Genomic DNA, 14,859 nt, shown 5'->3' with positions numbered 1-14,859 from the left:
GATTCCGGGCCAGAAAAAGGCATGCGTTAAGCGGTATCGGGTATGGGTCATCCCTAGGTGTCCTGACAAGGGGATATCATGAGCGATTCTAAGTAGCTCCTGCCTATACTTCTGCGGTACCACTAACTGTTTGTTAGTCAAGGTGACAGCCCCCCCCCACGTCTTTTGCAGTGACCCGGTATAATAACCCTTTCTCCCACGTGTACCGCTCCCCCTCTAGCCCTGCTTGGTCAGCTTGTGCCCGGTCCCTATATACTTGTAGGGTGGGGTCTGTCTGGACTTCGGTTGCAAAGTTAGTCGGGGTATCCCAGGACATGGAAGTCGGTTGGGGGTCATGGCCTCTTACCTGAGCCTCAGAGTGTATCGGTGTAGCCGTGGTGCGAGCCTGTCGCCGTGTGGTTACGGGATGGGCCTCCTGGTACGGAGCCTGGGGAATAAAAGCGGAAGTCATCTGGCCCAAGTCATTCCCCAGTACAACATCTGCGGGTAAATTTTGCATAAGCCCCACTTCCACAGTTCCCTCTCCCACACCCCAATCCAAATGTACCTTGGCAGTGGGTAGCCGGTATACTGCTCCCCCTGCCACCCGCACTGCCACTGATCCGCCAGTGTGGGTTGCGCCTGTTACCAAATGCGGTGCAACCAAAGTTAGGGTGGCTCCCGAATCCCGGAGCCCTTGTACCTCCTTCCCCTCCAGGGTCACTAGCTGCCGATGATGTTGTCGGTTGTCGGTGGCTCGGACCGACATTACTTCGTGGAGCACCCCTAGAGGTTCCTCGATTTGAGCGCTCAACATTTCCTGGGTGGCTGGTGCTACCTGGTAGTGATGCGCAGCAGCCCTTGGTGTCAAATTTTGTCGCACCTGGTTCCAAGTTTGTCGGCTCCGGTTCTGCGTACACTCACGAGAAATATGCCCCCACTGCTTGCAGGTGTGACACTGAATGTTAGCCCGGCCATTGTATCGGGAAGGGGGTGGTGGATTATTCAGTGCTGGCCTGGACAGGGGTACTGTGGGGCCGGTAGGAGAAAAATATTGGGTGGCCCGGTAATCCGAGGGGGAGTCTTATTTTGGAGTCCGTGATGCCTCCTGGCATCAAAATCCTGATCCGCCAATCTAGCGGCTTCGGTTAGGGTGAGTGGTTTACGATCCCTCACCCATTCTTGTGCTTCTTGGGACAAACCATTAAAGAACTGCTCCAGCAGCATTAACTGCCGCAACTCTTCCATGTTAGTAGCGTTGCTGGCTTGTATCCAGCCTTGCGATGCTTGATCCAGCTTGTGCGCCCACTCTGCATGAGAATCTTTCTCAGGTTTGCGCAAGCCCCTGAACTTGCGCCGGTACGCCTCTGGGGTAATGGCATACCTCTCCAAGATCGCCCTCTTTACTTTAGGGTAATCTTTGCTGTCCTCTCTGGGCACAGCGCGGTAGGCTTCAGCTGCCCTACCCGATAATTTGCCCGCCAGCAGCGGCACCCATACTGCGGGTTCCAAGTCGTGCAAATCGCACAGCAGCTTAAAATCCTGTAAATACCCATCAATCTCGTCCTTTTCTTCACAAAACGCTTTAAATGCGTGATGTGGGACTTTGGGTTTTACCTGTCCGTATATGGAGGCAGTAACAGACTCTGCCCTAGGCGGTGTCTCTGGTGTGCGGTTTGCCATCAGATAATCATGCACATCTGATATCAGCACGGTCAATATTTCCAAGGGTACTGGCTGTGGCAGAAACGCCAACCTGGTTCTTAGCTCTTTCTGGTATGGGGTCTCTTCCATGGCTGGTGGAGGTGTAGCGCTGCGTGCTCTGTCTCCTTCCATCAGTTCAGCGATCAGCACAGCTTTAGATTTGTTGCTGGCTATCTTACCCCTGGCTTCCAGTAGCTCTTTTAAAGTCTGCCGTTTCAGTGTGGTATAATCAATCTCCATACGAATTGCCCTTGCTTTCCTTGTTCGGTAGTTTCCAGTTTACACGAACACTGCTTTTTCGGCTGTAAGGTTCGGATCCCGTCGCTTGCCACCAATTGTAACGGAATGCAGTATATTAGTCCACGATATCCGTTGGTATCCTCAGGAAATCCACAGTCAGAGCAGAAAGCACGGCAATATTCCCAATCCTCCCAATAACCGGACGAAACACAGTTTGGGAGTCAACTAACTTGCTTTATTCACAGACTTCCATATTTATGCAGTTCCCCTTGCAAGGGGTTTCCTTACAGATGTTACAGGGGATTTCTCCCATCAGGCATTGTAATTATCCCAACAGGCATTGCTGCACGAGAGGGATACTCCCACTAAAATGGACGATTAAGTGGATTATCCCCTCGTGGAGCAAAACCGACAATTTACACAGAAATCCATATTTTATACATTTTTACTCGCTTTTAGACGAATGACCGTTCGGTAGATAGATGGGGTCGGCGGGCACATTTAGTGAGAATACCGCTCCGATCCCAGCTAAACTAACCGAACGCCGCACAAAATACGTTAAAACATTGAGTTCGGTTTAAAAGTACCGAACATATATGGGGAACAGAATGTGCCGAACGCGGAACTCCCGAACGCTCTGGAAGTCCAGCGGTGTTCGGATCATTGAGTAGCCGTTTTCAGTTCCAGGCTCTCGACGACCGAACACCGCTGCAGAGACAAAGGATCCAAAGGAGAGCCCTTAATGTTGCAATCGGTTAATTGATGCCACACAACTGGTGAGTGGGTGGTCTACCTGGGGAGCCCGCATTCGTATGGCGAACGGCCTGGATAGCCGTGTTTCGTCAAACGAAAGGGATTTGTATGCTGGCAGCGTACGGCTGCCAGCATGCGAACGGCCATAATACGGTACATACACAGGTTAAAATATACAGTACATATTCAGCCTACAGACAACCTTTACTAACTACAGTCCAGAAGTGGCTAGGTTTGCCACATTCACATTCTGGGCATTTCTCCCATCAGGCACTGCTGGACGAGAGGGATACTCCCACTGGAATATACCGTTAAGTGGATTATGCCTCCATGCAGCAGAACCGGCATTTTACATTTAAATTCACAACTTTCACAATATTCATTTTGTTCAGACGAACGGACGTTCGGTAGATAGCTGGGGTCTGAGTGCACATTTTGTGGGAATACCGCTCAGATCCCAGCTAAAACAACCGAACGCCGCACGAAATACACTTTCTTATTAAGTTCATCTAAAAGTACCGAACACCGATGGGGAACCACAATAGGGGAAGACCGGAGCTCCCAAACGGCCTGGAAGTCCAGCGGTGTTCGTGTCGTCGAGTAGCCGTTTTCAGTTCCACGCGCTCAATGACCAAACACCGCTGGTGAGACAAAGGATCCAAGATGGCCGACCGCCGCGTGGTCGGTAGTCGAACGACTGCCACCCAGGAAAGCACTTAACTACCGATTGCAACAATGTTGCAATCTGGTAATTGGTGCCACACGACCCTCAGTGTGTGGGCTCGGGTTTGGTACTTGGTTCGTTTCACGAACAGCCGGTAAAGTTGCTGTTCGTGAAACAACCATGTAAATGCTAGCGGCTTTCGGCTGCTGGCATACGAATGCTATAGGTATACAGGCAAACAGACATTTTCCATACAGTAACAAAATGCGTTTAAACATAATAGTGCAGCAGTGTTCTGGACATCCTTTAAAGTCACAGTTTTATAGTCTGAAGTGGCTAGGTTTGCCACCATACTGAGTGTGGATATGAGGAGTACAGGGAGTGTGAGAACATACTGAGTGTGGATATGAGGGGTACAGGGAGTGTGAGAACATACTGAGTGTGGATATGGAGGTAGAAGGAGTGTGAGAACATACTGAGTGTGGATATGGAGGTAGGAGTGTGAGAACATACTGAGTGTGGATATGGAGGTAGAGGGAGTGTGAGAACATACTGAGTGTGGATATGGGGGTAGAGGGAGTGAGAGAACATACGGAGTGTGGATATGGAGGTAGAGGGAGTGTGAGAACATACTGAGTGTGGATATGGAGGTAGAAGGAGTGTGAGAACATACTGAGTGTGGATATGGAGGTAGAAGGAGTGTGAGAACATACTGAGTGTGGATATGGAGGTAGGAGTGTGAGAACATACTGAGTGTGGATATGGAGGTAGAGGGAGTGTGAGAACATACTGAGTGTGGATATGGGGGTAGAGGGAGTGAGAGAACATACGGAGTGTGGATATGGAGGTAGAGGGAGTGTGAGAACATACTGAGTGTGGATATGGAGGTAGAGGGGATATGAGAACATAATGGGTGTGGATATGGTGATACAGGGAGTGTGAGAACATACTGAGTGTGGATATGGGGGTAGAGGGAGTGAGAGAACATACGGAGTGTGGATATGGAGGTAGAGGGAGTGAGAGAACATACGGAGTGTGGATATGGAGGTAGAGGGGATATGAGAACATAATGGGTGTGGATATGGTGATACAGGGAGTGTGAGAACATACTGAGTGTGGATATGGAGATACAGGGAGTGTGAGAACATACTGAGTGTGGATATGGAAGTAGAGGGAATATGAGAACATACTGAGTGCGTATATGGAGTTACAGGGAGTATGAGAAGATACTGAGTGTGGATATGGAGTTACAGGGAGTGTTAGAACATACAGAGTGTGGATATGGGGGTCGAGGGAGTGTGAGAACGAATATGAGAACATACTGAGTGCATATATGGAGTTACAGGGAGTGTGAGAATATACTGAGTGTGGATATGGGGGTACATGGAGTGTGAGAACATACGGAGTGTGAATATGGAGGTACAGGGAGTTTGAGAACATACTGAGTGTGGATATGGAGTTACAGGGAGTATGAGAACATACTGAGTGTGGGTATGGGTATGGAGGTAGAGGGAGTATGAGAACATACTGAGTGTGGATATGGGGGTACAGGTTAAGCTTACTGTTTAATATTATATCACCTCAATATTCACAGCTCCCATTATTCATTATTGTGTGAACTTACAGCAATTCAAAGTGAATTTCAGATTTAAGGGCAAAAAAAAAGTGGAATTGGAAACATTCTTCCCAACTACCTGATTCCAGATCATCTGTTAAAGTCTAAAATATGAAATTCTTCATTTACACCCTAAATCTGTTCATGCATCACCAAGACTCTGCTGGGAATTTCTCTCTCCTCTCACCCAGTTTACCCAATGCCAGACACAGCTCCGTTCATTAACAGGGTGATCCGTTCAACTCCACATTCTCCCAAATCAACACGGCAAAAATGGTAAATCTCAACAGATTCTCCGCCAAGGGCACAGCATGGTGTCACGGACGCACCCTACTCCAAGAGTGTGCGTGACGTAGTTGTGGTGGTAGTTGTGGTGAAAGGGTTAAAGTTCACCATTTGTCTGCACTAGACCAGAAATAATGACAAAATCCCAATTAACACCACCCACACTTAAACATAATAATATAACTATTACCATTTTAATGCTGCCACCACCAAGACAATTTATAAATGGGGTGCCTTGGTCACTCAGGTAAATCAATAATAATAATAACCCACCAAATATTACTTAGCACAATATTCAAGGAATTGCAACAACACTCAGTCTCTTCAGGCAACCTGATTCTTTACCAGATAAAGGCAGAACTTAATAATGGAATGTTTCCTAATCATTTGCTCTCTTAGGTTTTCAAAGTAAAACTTCTGCCCAGGGGGTCTCTGGCAAGGAAGATGGTGACTCACTCAAAATTAGTTTTTGGCCCCAAGCAAGTACAGTCCACACTTCAGTATCATTAGATATATATACTCTGTGGATTACCAAGCCTCGCCCAGAGGTGGGGATAGGGTGCACCTATAGAGACAATAAGTGACCACCCCCTTGTGTTCCAGACCAACATCAATTCAAATAGAAACATTTGGTTCTATCTCCTCTTATGTACTTGCCACAGAAATAACAATTGCATCTATGAATTTTTTTACCATTTTTCCATTCCATAGATATGTCACATTTCTTACTTGTGACCCAATATAGCGGACATCACAGTCCCTCCCAAATGGATTAAGATACGCAATTTATGTTTAGAAGATTGTGCATGTCCCATTCTAAATATAATAAAAATAAAGCTTAATTATTAATCTGTGGGTAAATATTAATGTTTCCTTTGGATAGGATACTGGAACACAAGAGATTTCTTGAAGGCTAATGGCCATTAACATATCAAAGAAGTTGTAACGGACCGTTTCAGCAGACAAGGGGTTAAAATCCGTTTAGGCGATATTCCCCTTTCAGATATAAAGGCAGCTACTGCAGAACACCAAACTCCCGAATTGAATACAAGTGAATGCACCAAACTCCCGAACTGCATACAACCTCACGAATAGCTGCTAGAGGACTGTAACGGAATGCAGTATATTAGTCCACGATATCCGTTGGTATCTTCAGGAAATCCACAGTCAGAGTAGAAAGCAAGGCAATATCCCCAATCCTCCCAATAACCGGACGAAACACAGTTTGGGAGTCAACTAACTCGGTTTATTCACAAGCAGCGTATTTATGCAGTTCCCCATGCAAGGGGTTTCCATACAGATATTCCAGGGGATTTCTCCCAACATGCATTGTGACTTTCCCAACAGGCATCGCTGCACGAGAAGGATACTCCCACCAAAATGGACGATTAAGTGGATTATCCCCTCGTGCAGCAAAACCGACAATTGACATTAAAATACATAATTCCCGTAATATTTGGCACTTTAGAATAACCGAACGTTCGGTAGATAGCTGGGGTCGGGGCGCACACTTTGTGAGAATACCGCTCCGATCCCAGCTGAATTGACCGAACGCCGCACATAATACATTTAAACATCAAGGTGAGTTTAAAAGTACCGAATAAGTACGGGACACATAATGTACCGAACGCGGTACTCCCGAACGCTCTGGAAGTCCAGCGGTGTTCGGATCACTGAGTAGCCGTTTTCAGTTCCAGGCTCTCGACGACCGAACACCGCTGCAGAGACAAAGGATCCAAGATGGCCGACCGCCGCATGGTCGGTAGTGGATCGACGGCCACCTAGGAGAGCCCTTAATTACCGATTGCAACAATGTTGCAATCGGTTAATTGGTGCCACACGACCTGGGAATGTGTGGCCCACCTGGGGAGTCCACATTCGTACGGCGAACGGCCAGGATAGCCGTGTTTCGTCGTACGAATGCTTTGTATGCTGGCGGCATACGGCTGTCAGTATGTGAACGGTCACAGTACAATACACATACAGTCAACGGAACACGTTATACATTCAGCCTACGGACAACCTGCAGTGAATATAGTTCAGAAGTGGCTAGGTTTGCCACAAGGACGAACAGGAAAAGCTCCCAAGCGGCTTACACTCCTGGCAATCAGTCTCTATCAGCATACAGTGAATCCCCCCAAGAACGAGACAAGGCTCTGTGTTGAGGGTCAAGCAGTGGTCTGGTTTATTATGGGCTACCCGCCCAGTATTTATGCAGGTCTCTCACTTGGTGGACACTCCCCTAGGGGACCAAATGGGAGACTGTGACACAATACTTTCCCACAATGCATCATGGCTTCCTCTCCTCTGCCCTGGAGATAATTGAGAAGTAATTCAATTATCTCCCAGGACAAAGGGAAATTGCCATTATGCACATGGTGAGCACAGGATGGAGTATTACTTTAAAATGTACAGTATGACAAATGGTACAATAAATATATGCATGTAACATATCCCCAGATAGCTCAGGTCTGAGTGCACAATATTAGGTGAATGGCACTCAGACCACACAAATACAGTTCAATTGCCATGGAGCCAGAGTCTTTAATTACACGAATTGGCTCCATGGCATAGCTATCTGGGTTAACACATTCACATATACAAACTACCGAATTAACCGGTGTTCGGCTAAATCGCACGAATAGGAACCAGGGGGCTGGAGGCTCAGTGGTGCTTAGCAGAAAAAGTTTCATGTTTGGTGGGCTGAAGCCGGGCAGAACAGCGCTGGCTGCCCGGGGAGCTCCATAACACCGCCATCGTGTGGCGGCTATGTGTAAATGCGACCACCCAGTAACCATCAATTAAGCTGCGGTTAACCGCAGATACTGGGTGGTCAATTGAAGGCACACGCCAGCTTCCCGGTGGTCGCGCCTTCGGTAATTTGTTAGGTAGATAAAATCTACCGAACACCCTGGCAGAAAGGCACAAATAAGCCTTTCTGCAAGGGAAATAAAGTCTTTTAAAGTCTGGTCCAAAGGCAACAGGCGGGCAACCAGGCTCCTCCAATGCAATGTGGCGAGATTGCTCTCGTCACAGAAGTGAACAATCAATTAATAGTTTCAGGACACATGGTCGAAGTCAGTTAGTTTACATTGAAACCAGACATATCGGCAGCTCAAGTGTAGAGTTTCACATGTTGCATAGCCTTTGATTAATCAAAGGATCAATCCACGTTGTAAACCATCTGACCCCTTTCACATTCTGATACAATTTACATTAGCCCTTCTGTCATCTGACCTCTACCAAGTGGCCAATTCATATATGTCCTAAAGAAATGACATTAAATGGCAATATAATGAATTATGCACCCCTGGCGTGACACATGGTATTTCAGTGCTTAGTGAATAACCCAGGGAAGGTTGGAATTCAGGCCCAGTGCCGGCTTGATTTACAGTGCGTCCTCTGCTGAGTACGAGGCTTAGCGCAGGTTTGGAGACTGCCCATTTATAGTGCTCTCTCTAATAGGGGGAAGGGCGATAGGGAGGGATTAGGCCACTGCTTAATGTGATATAATTAAGTACAGTGACCCTCACTTAAAGGGACACCACTGACCAAATGTAAAATAAATAAACTGTATCACTGTATAATAGATATACCCATACAAAAACGTGTACACGTCATCATGCATTTTTCCATGGGGGGTTTATATTAAAACAGTTTGTAAAAGTTAAACACAGGCGGAAAGGGGGATATTTTAATACATTTCTCCTAAGTGGGGGTTAACCCCGAGTGAATTTCTTCCCCAAAACTACAAAAGTAGAGAGCAGGCAGGAGAAAACTAGGAATAAGTCAATTATCCTAATAGAGAAACAGAACGGGGAGAATATAGGAACTAATTCCCAATTTCCCAAGATTCTAAAACTTGGCTTTCAATCTGGAACGAAATAATAGGAAAATAACGGTTAGTAAGGTAACCCACCAAACGTAATGTGTTGGAGAACGGCAGCTCTGGGCTCCAATGCTATACAGTGTATGTACTATTGCCAACAGTAGTGCGCTCATAACAATAATGCAGTTTGGTATGATTGCATGATTTCAATGCTGTGAATACTTCAAACTGTTAAATCAGCTAAACAATACTTGCTGTACAGCTGTGTAATACGTGTTCTATTCACACCCTAAGGTTACTTTGGCTGAAAGTTATGGTTACTGTTGTGACCAACTCGATGTACCATTAGCCAGACTCCTAAAGGCAGGAAAGGAGTCCTATGCTGAGTAGCCTATATAGTAACCTATGGTTAGAACAATATCACACTGAGACAGTAACTGCTTGGAGAACAAACTGACAGACCGTTGTTGCTACACTGTTTGTAAAATATATGGTAGCAATTACAACTGCGATCTGTTTGTCTGTTTGTAAGAACATAAGGAGAAAATTCCTAAAACCTGAAATTTCTTTCCAGAAAGCAGCCAAAGAGATTAGGTTAAAGCGGCACTGTCAGGCCGAACCTACCTTCCCCAATCGATTCCTCTTCTTCCCCTCTCTCAGGATCTGTTCTTCTTTTCTTCCTATCTGCTATAGTTTTCTTTAAAACTTAAGAAAAAGTAGGGACTATTTATCTTCTGGAGGTTTCCTACACAGTGACCAGCGGAGGAGCAAAGTGTGCTTAGTTTCCGGTGGTCACAGCAATTTTCCCATGATCCTTAGCATTCCTCCCTGTTCCCACAATGCTTCCTGTCACTTAGACACAACGCCGGCAAAACTGCCGAATTGCATTCTAACAGTTTCTCCATTCGTGTTAGAACGCAATTCGGGAGTTTGTTCGGGTCAGAATTTCATTCGAATGAATGAAACTCCGATCCTATTCATTGCCGTGGCTGCATCTTGCAGCCGCTTAGTAGATAACTCCCTAATTCCCACGGTATCAGGGAGCTATCTACTAAAAGGCTGAAAGACCTAAATTGGTCTTTCAGTCAAATTTACTAATACCAAGTAAAGATTACTTAGTATTAGTAAATAATATGCCCTTACTCGCTATACCGAGAGTAGGGGCATGTCTAGTAAGCAGTGAGCAGCCTGTGGCTGCTCACTGTAAAAAAAACACACACATAAAAAACAAAAAACTATTGGCCCCATCCCTACTGTCCTGCGCGGTGGGGGCTATAAATCACAATGGGGGGGACCTATTGTCCACCCCCGGCCCCCACCTTTGAGCGGTGGGTGGGGGCCCTAAAAAACAAGAGGGGGAGGACCTACTGTCCTCCCCCCCGGCCCCCACCTCTAAACGGTGGGTGGGGGCCCTAAAAAACAATGAGGGGGAGGACCTACTGTCCTCCCCCCCAGCCCCCACCCCTGAGCGGTGCGTGGGGGCCCTATATAAGAATGGTGGGGGGGGACCTACTGTCCTCTCCCCCTGCCCCCACCCCTGAGCGGTGGGTGGGGGCCCTAAAAAACAATAAGGGGGGGACCTACTGTCCTCCCCCCTGGCCCCCACCCCTGAGCGGTGGGTGGGGGCCCTAAATAAAATATCCCCCCCCCCACAATCAAGGTGACTAGGGGTCCCAAGCCCCTAGTCACCCCCCACCCAAATAAAACTATCCCCTACCTACCCCCCTCACCCTAAAAATAGTGAGGGGGGAATAAAATAACTAACCTGTAAAGAAAAATTAAACTTACCATTTGACGTCTTATTTTTTCTAAAATCTTCATTTTTCAACCCCAAAAAAGGGAAAATAAAAAGCCATCATACCAGTCGAACTTAAAATAAAATTAAAAATCCGAGCGCCAAAAAAATCCAGACGAAAAAGAAAAAACCCAACGCTTAAAAAATTAATACAACTTCACCCGCGCAGACTGAGCTCTGCAGGGCGGGGGAAGGCTTATAAAGCCTTGCCCCGCCCTGCAATTTGGCTAAGAACACTGATTGGCTGGTTTAAGCCAATCAGAGTGCTCTTTGTCATTTTACACAGCGTGGGAAAATTCCAAAGAACTTTCCTACGACGTGTAAAATGACACAGAGCACTGTGATTGGTTAGATTCCAAGCCCACCAATCAGAGTGCTCTTTGTCATTTGACACAGCGTGGGAAAATTGAACTTTCCCACGCTGTGTAAAATGACAAAGAGCACTCTGATTGACTTAAACCAGCCAATCAGAGTGTTCTTAGCCTAATTGCAGGGCGTGGCAAGGCTTTATAAGCCTTCCCCCCCGCCCTGCAAAGCTCAGTCTGCGCGGAGCCCTCCATGGGTGAACATGGGTTGTTTTTGTTTTTTTTTTGTTTTTTTTATTGCGTCGGTTATTATGGATTTTTATTTGGCCTTTTTTGGGGCTGAAGAAAGAAGATTTTAGAAGAAAGAAAACATCGAATGGTAAGTTGTTTTTATCTAATTTTTTTTTTTTTACAGGTTTTTAGTCAAAGGTCCCCCCCTCATTATTTTTAGGGTGAGGGGGGTAGGTAGGGAGATAATTTTTTTTTGGGGGGGGGGGGAAGGGTTAACTAGGGTCCCCCGCCCCCCCTTTGTATTTAGGGCCCCCACCCACCGCTCAGGGGGGGGGACACAATAGGTCCCCCCCTTATTGTTAGTTTTAGGGCCCCCACCCACCGCTCAGGGGTGGGGGCCGGGGGGGGACAGTAGGTCCCCCCCCCCTTATTGTTAATTTTAGGGCCCTCACCCGCCGCGCAGGGGTGGGACAGTAGGTCCCCCCCCTTATTTTTAATTTTAGGGCCCCTACCCGCCGCACAGGGGTGGGGGCCGGGGGGGGACAGTAGGTCCCCCCCTTATTGTTATTTTTAGGGCCCCCACCCGCCGCACAGGGGTGGGGGCCGGGGGGGACAGTAGGTCCCCCCCCCCCCTTATTTTTAATTTTAGGGCCCCCACCCGCCAAGTGATTTTTTTTTGCGCTCGGGTTTTTAATTTTATTTTAAATTCGACGGGTATGATGGTTTTTATTTGCCCTTTTTTGGGGCTGAAAAATGATCTTAAATGATTTTGGGGCTGAAAAAGGTTTTAGAAAAAAGAAGACGTCAAATGGTAAGTTGAATTTTTCTTTACAGGTTAGTTATTTTATTCCCCCCTCACTATTTTTAGGGTGAGGGGGGGTAGGTAGGGGATAGTTTTATTTGGGTAGGGGGGGGTGACTAGGGGCTTGGGACCTAGTCACCTTGATTGGGGGGGGGGGATTTTTATTTAGGGCCCCCACCCACCGCTCAGGGGTGGTGGCCGGGGGGGGGGGGGGGAGGACAGTAGGTCCACCCCCCTTATTGTTTGTTAGGGCCCCCACCCACCGCTCAGGGGTGGGGGCCAAAGGGGAGGACAGTAGGTCCCCCCCCAACCATTCTTATATAGGGCCCCAACCCACCGCTCAGGGGTGGTGGCGAAGGACAGTTTTTTAGGGCCCCCACCCACCGCTCAGGGGTGGGGGCTGGGGGGAGGACAGTAGGTTCCCCCCCCTTATCCTTATTTAGGGCCCCCACCCGCTGCACAGGGTTGGGGGCGGGGGTGGACAATAGGTCCCCCCCATTGTGATTTATAGCCCCCACCGCGCAGGGGTGGGGCCAATAGGTTTTTTTTTTTACAGTGAGCAGCCACAGGCTGCTCACTGCTTACTAGACATGCCCCTACTCGCGGTATAGCGAGTAAGGGCATATTATTTACTAATACTAAGTAATCTTTACTTAGTATTAGTAAATTTGACTGAAAGACCAATTTAGGTCTTTCAGCCTTTTAGTAGATAGCTCCCTGATACCGTGGGAATTAGGGAGTTATCTACTAAGCGGCTGCAAGATGCAGCCACGGCAATAAATAGGATCAGAATTTCATTCATTCGAATTAAATTCCGACCCGAACAAACTCCCGAATTGCGTTCTAACACGAATGGAGAAACTGTTAGACACAACGCCGGCAAAACTGACGAATTGCGTTCTAAGTGACAGGAAGCATTGTGGGAACAGGGAGGAATGCTAAGGATCATGGGAAAATTGCTGTGACCACCGGAAACTAAGCACACTTTGCTCCTCCGCTGGTTACTGCGTAGGAAACCTCCAGAAGATAAATAGTCCCTACTTTTTCTTAAGTTTTAAAGAAAACTATAGCAGATAGGAAGAAAAGAAGAACAGATCCTGAGAGAGGGGAAGAAGAGGAATCGATTGGGGAAGGTAGGTTCGGCATGACAGTGCCGCTTTAACCTAATCTCTTTGGCTGCTTTCTGGAAAGAAATTTCAGGTTTTAGGAATTTTCTCCTTATGTTCTTACAAACAGACAAATAGATCGCAGTTTTAATTGCTACCATATATTTTACAAACAGTGTAGCAACAACGGTCTGTCAGTTTGTTCTCCAAGCAGTTACTGTCTCAGTGTGATATTGTTCTAACCATAGGTTACTATATAGGCTACTCAGCATAGGACTCCTTTCCTGCCTTTAGGACTCTGGCTAATGGTACATCGAGTTGGTCACAACAGTAACCATAACTTTCAGCCAAAGTAACCTTAGGGTGTGAATAGAACACGTATTACACAGCTGTACAGCAAGTATTGTTTAGCTGATTTAACAGTTTGAAGTATTCACAGCATTGAAATCATGCAATCATACCAAACTGCATTATTGTTATGAGCGCACTACTGTTGGCAATAGTACATACACTGTATAGCATTGGAGCCCAGAACTGCCGTTCTCCAACACATTACGTTTGGTGGGTTACCTTACTAACCGTTATTTTATTTTTTTTATTGCTGCTGGCGCCAAGGACCTCCTGCTTACTAAAACTGGCAACTATTTTATTTTCTCTCATAATTAAACAGGCTCCAAAAACAAACAAAAAAAGACTAAAAGATTAATTTGTAGACTGTGAGTTGCAATGTTGCCGATTTCAATAAAAACCTGTCAGCTAATCTACGTAAACCCACGGTGTGCAAGGATTTCTGGGATATGCAACGTGCGCACAGCAAGCAGTGGAACAAGAACTGTCTGAGCTGTTTGTGGGATATCGGGCAAGGCTTTTTACACTTATCCATCACAGCTCTCAAATACCTGTCACACCGACAGATACATCTCTGGCATACCTCAAGGAAATACTCTGCATTGTAAGACCAGCACACAGGAATGTTATCTGTAAATGGCCACAATCGGCTTGCAGTCATGGGAGGCAGACAGAAATCTATAGATAGTGAGCACTCACGGCTCTTGCAGGGATTAAAATTTAACTTTTATTGCAGAATCAGCGTTTCAGTTTAAAAATATAAACTTTCCTCAGGAGGGATAAAAGTATAGACGTTGCTGCTGCAATAAAAGTTACATTTCATCGACTGCAAGAGATGGCATGAGTGCGGACAATCTATGGATTTTATTCATATATAGACCTTTCAAAGTATGTACATGTTAAGCTTTTGTCCTGATTAAAGTTATGTTACAGCTAAATAAAAGCTACATTTTATTTTATCCTGTTACCACGTCCTCAGAGTATTATCATATTTTTGTTTAAATGTATTAATTGCAGACCAACACCGGAGGGGAAAGAGTTTTGAATTCGATATTTGAACATTAACACTACACAATGTGAGAGGAAGTGTGGTGCAGTGACTGATGGACTCTCTATTAGACATGAGCAATTCGTTTCGATCCGAACTTAAATTCAGGCGAATTTCGGCAATTCGGACCCTTCCGAATGTCGGAAGTGCCGAAC

The sequence above is a fragment of the Pelobates fuscus genome, chromosome 9, assembly GCF_036172605.1.
Source record: "Pelobates fuscus isolate aPelFus1 chromosome 9, aPelFus1.pri, whole genome shotgun sequence".
NCBI classification, from domain to species: Eukaryota; Metazoa; Chordata; class Amphibia; order Anura; family Pelobatidae; genus Pelobates; species Pelobates fuscus.
This window is presented reverse-complemented; position numbering follows the sequence as displayed.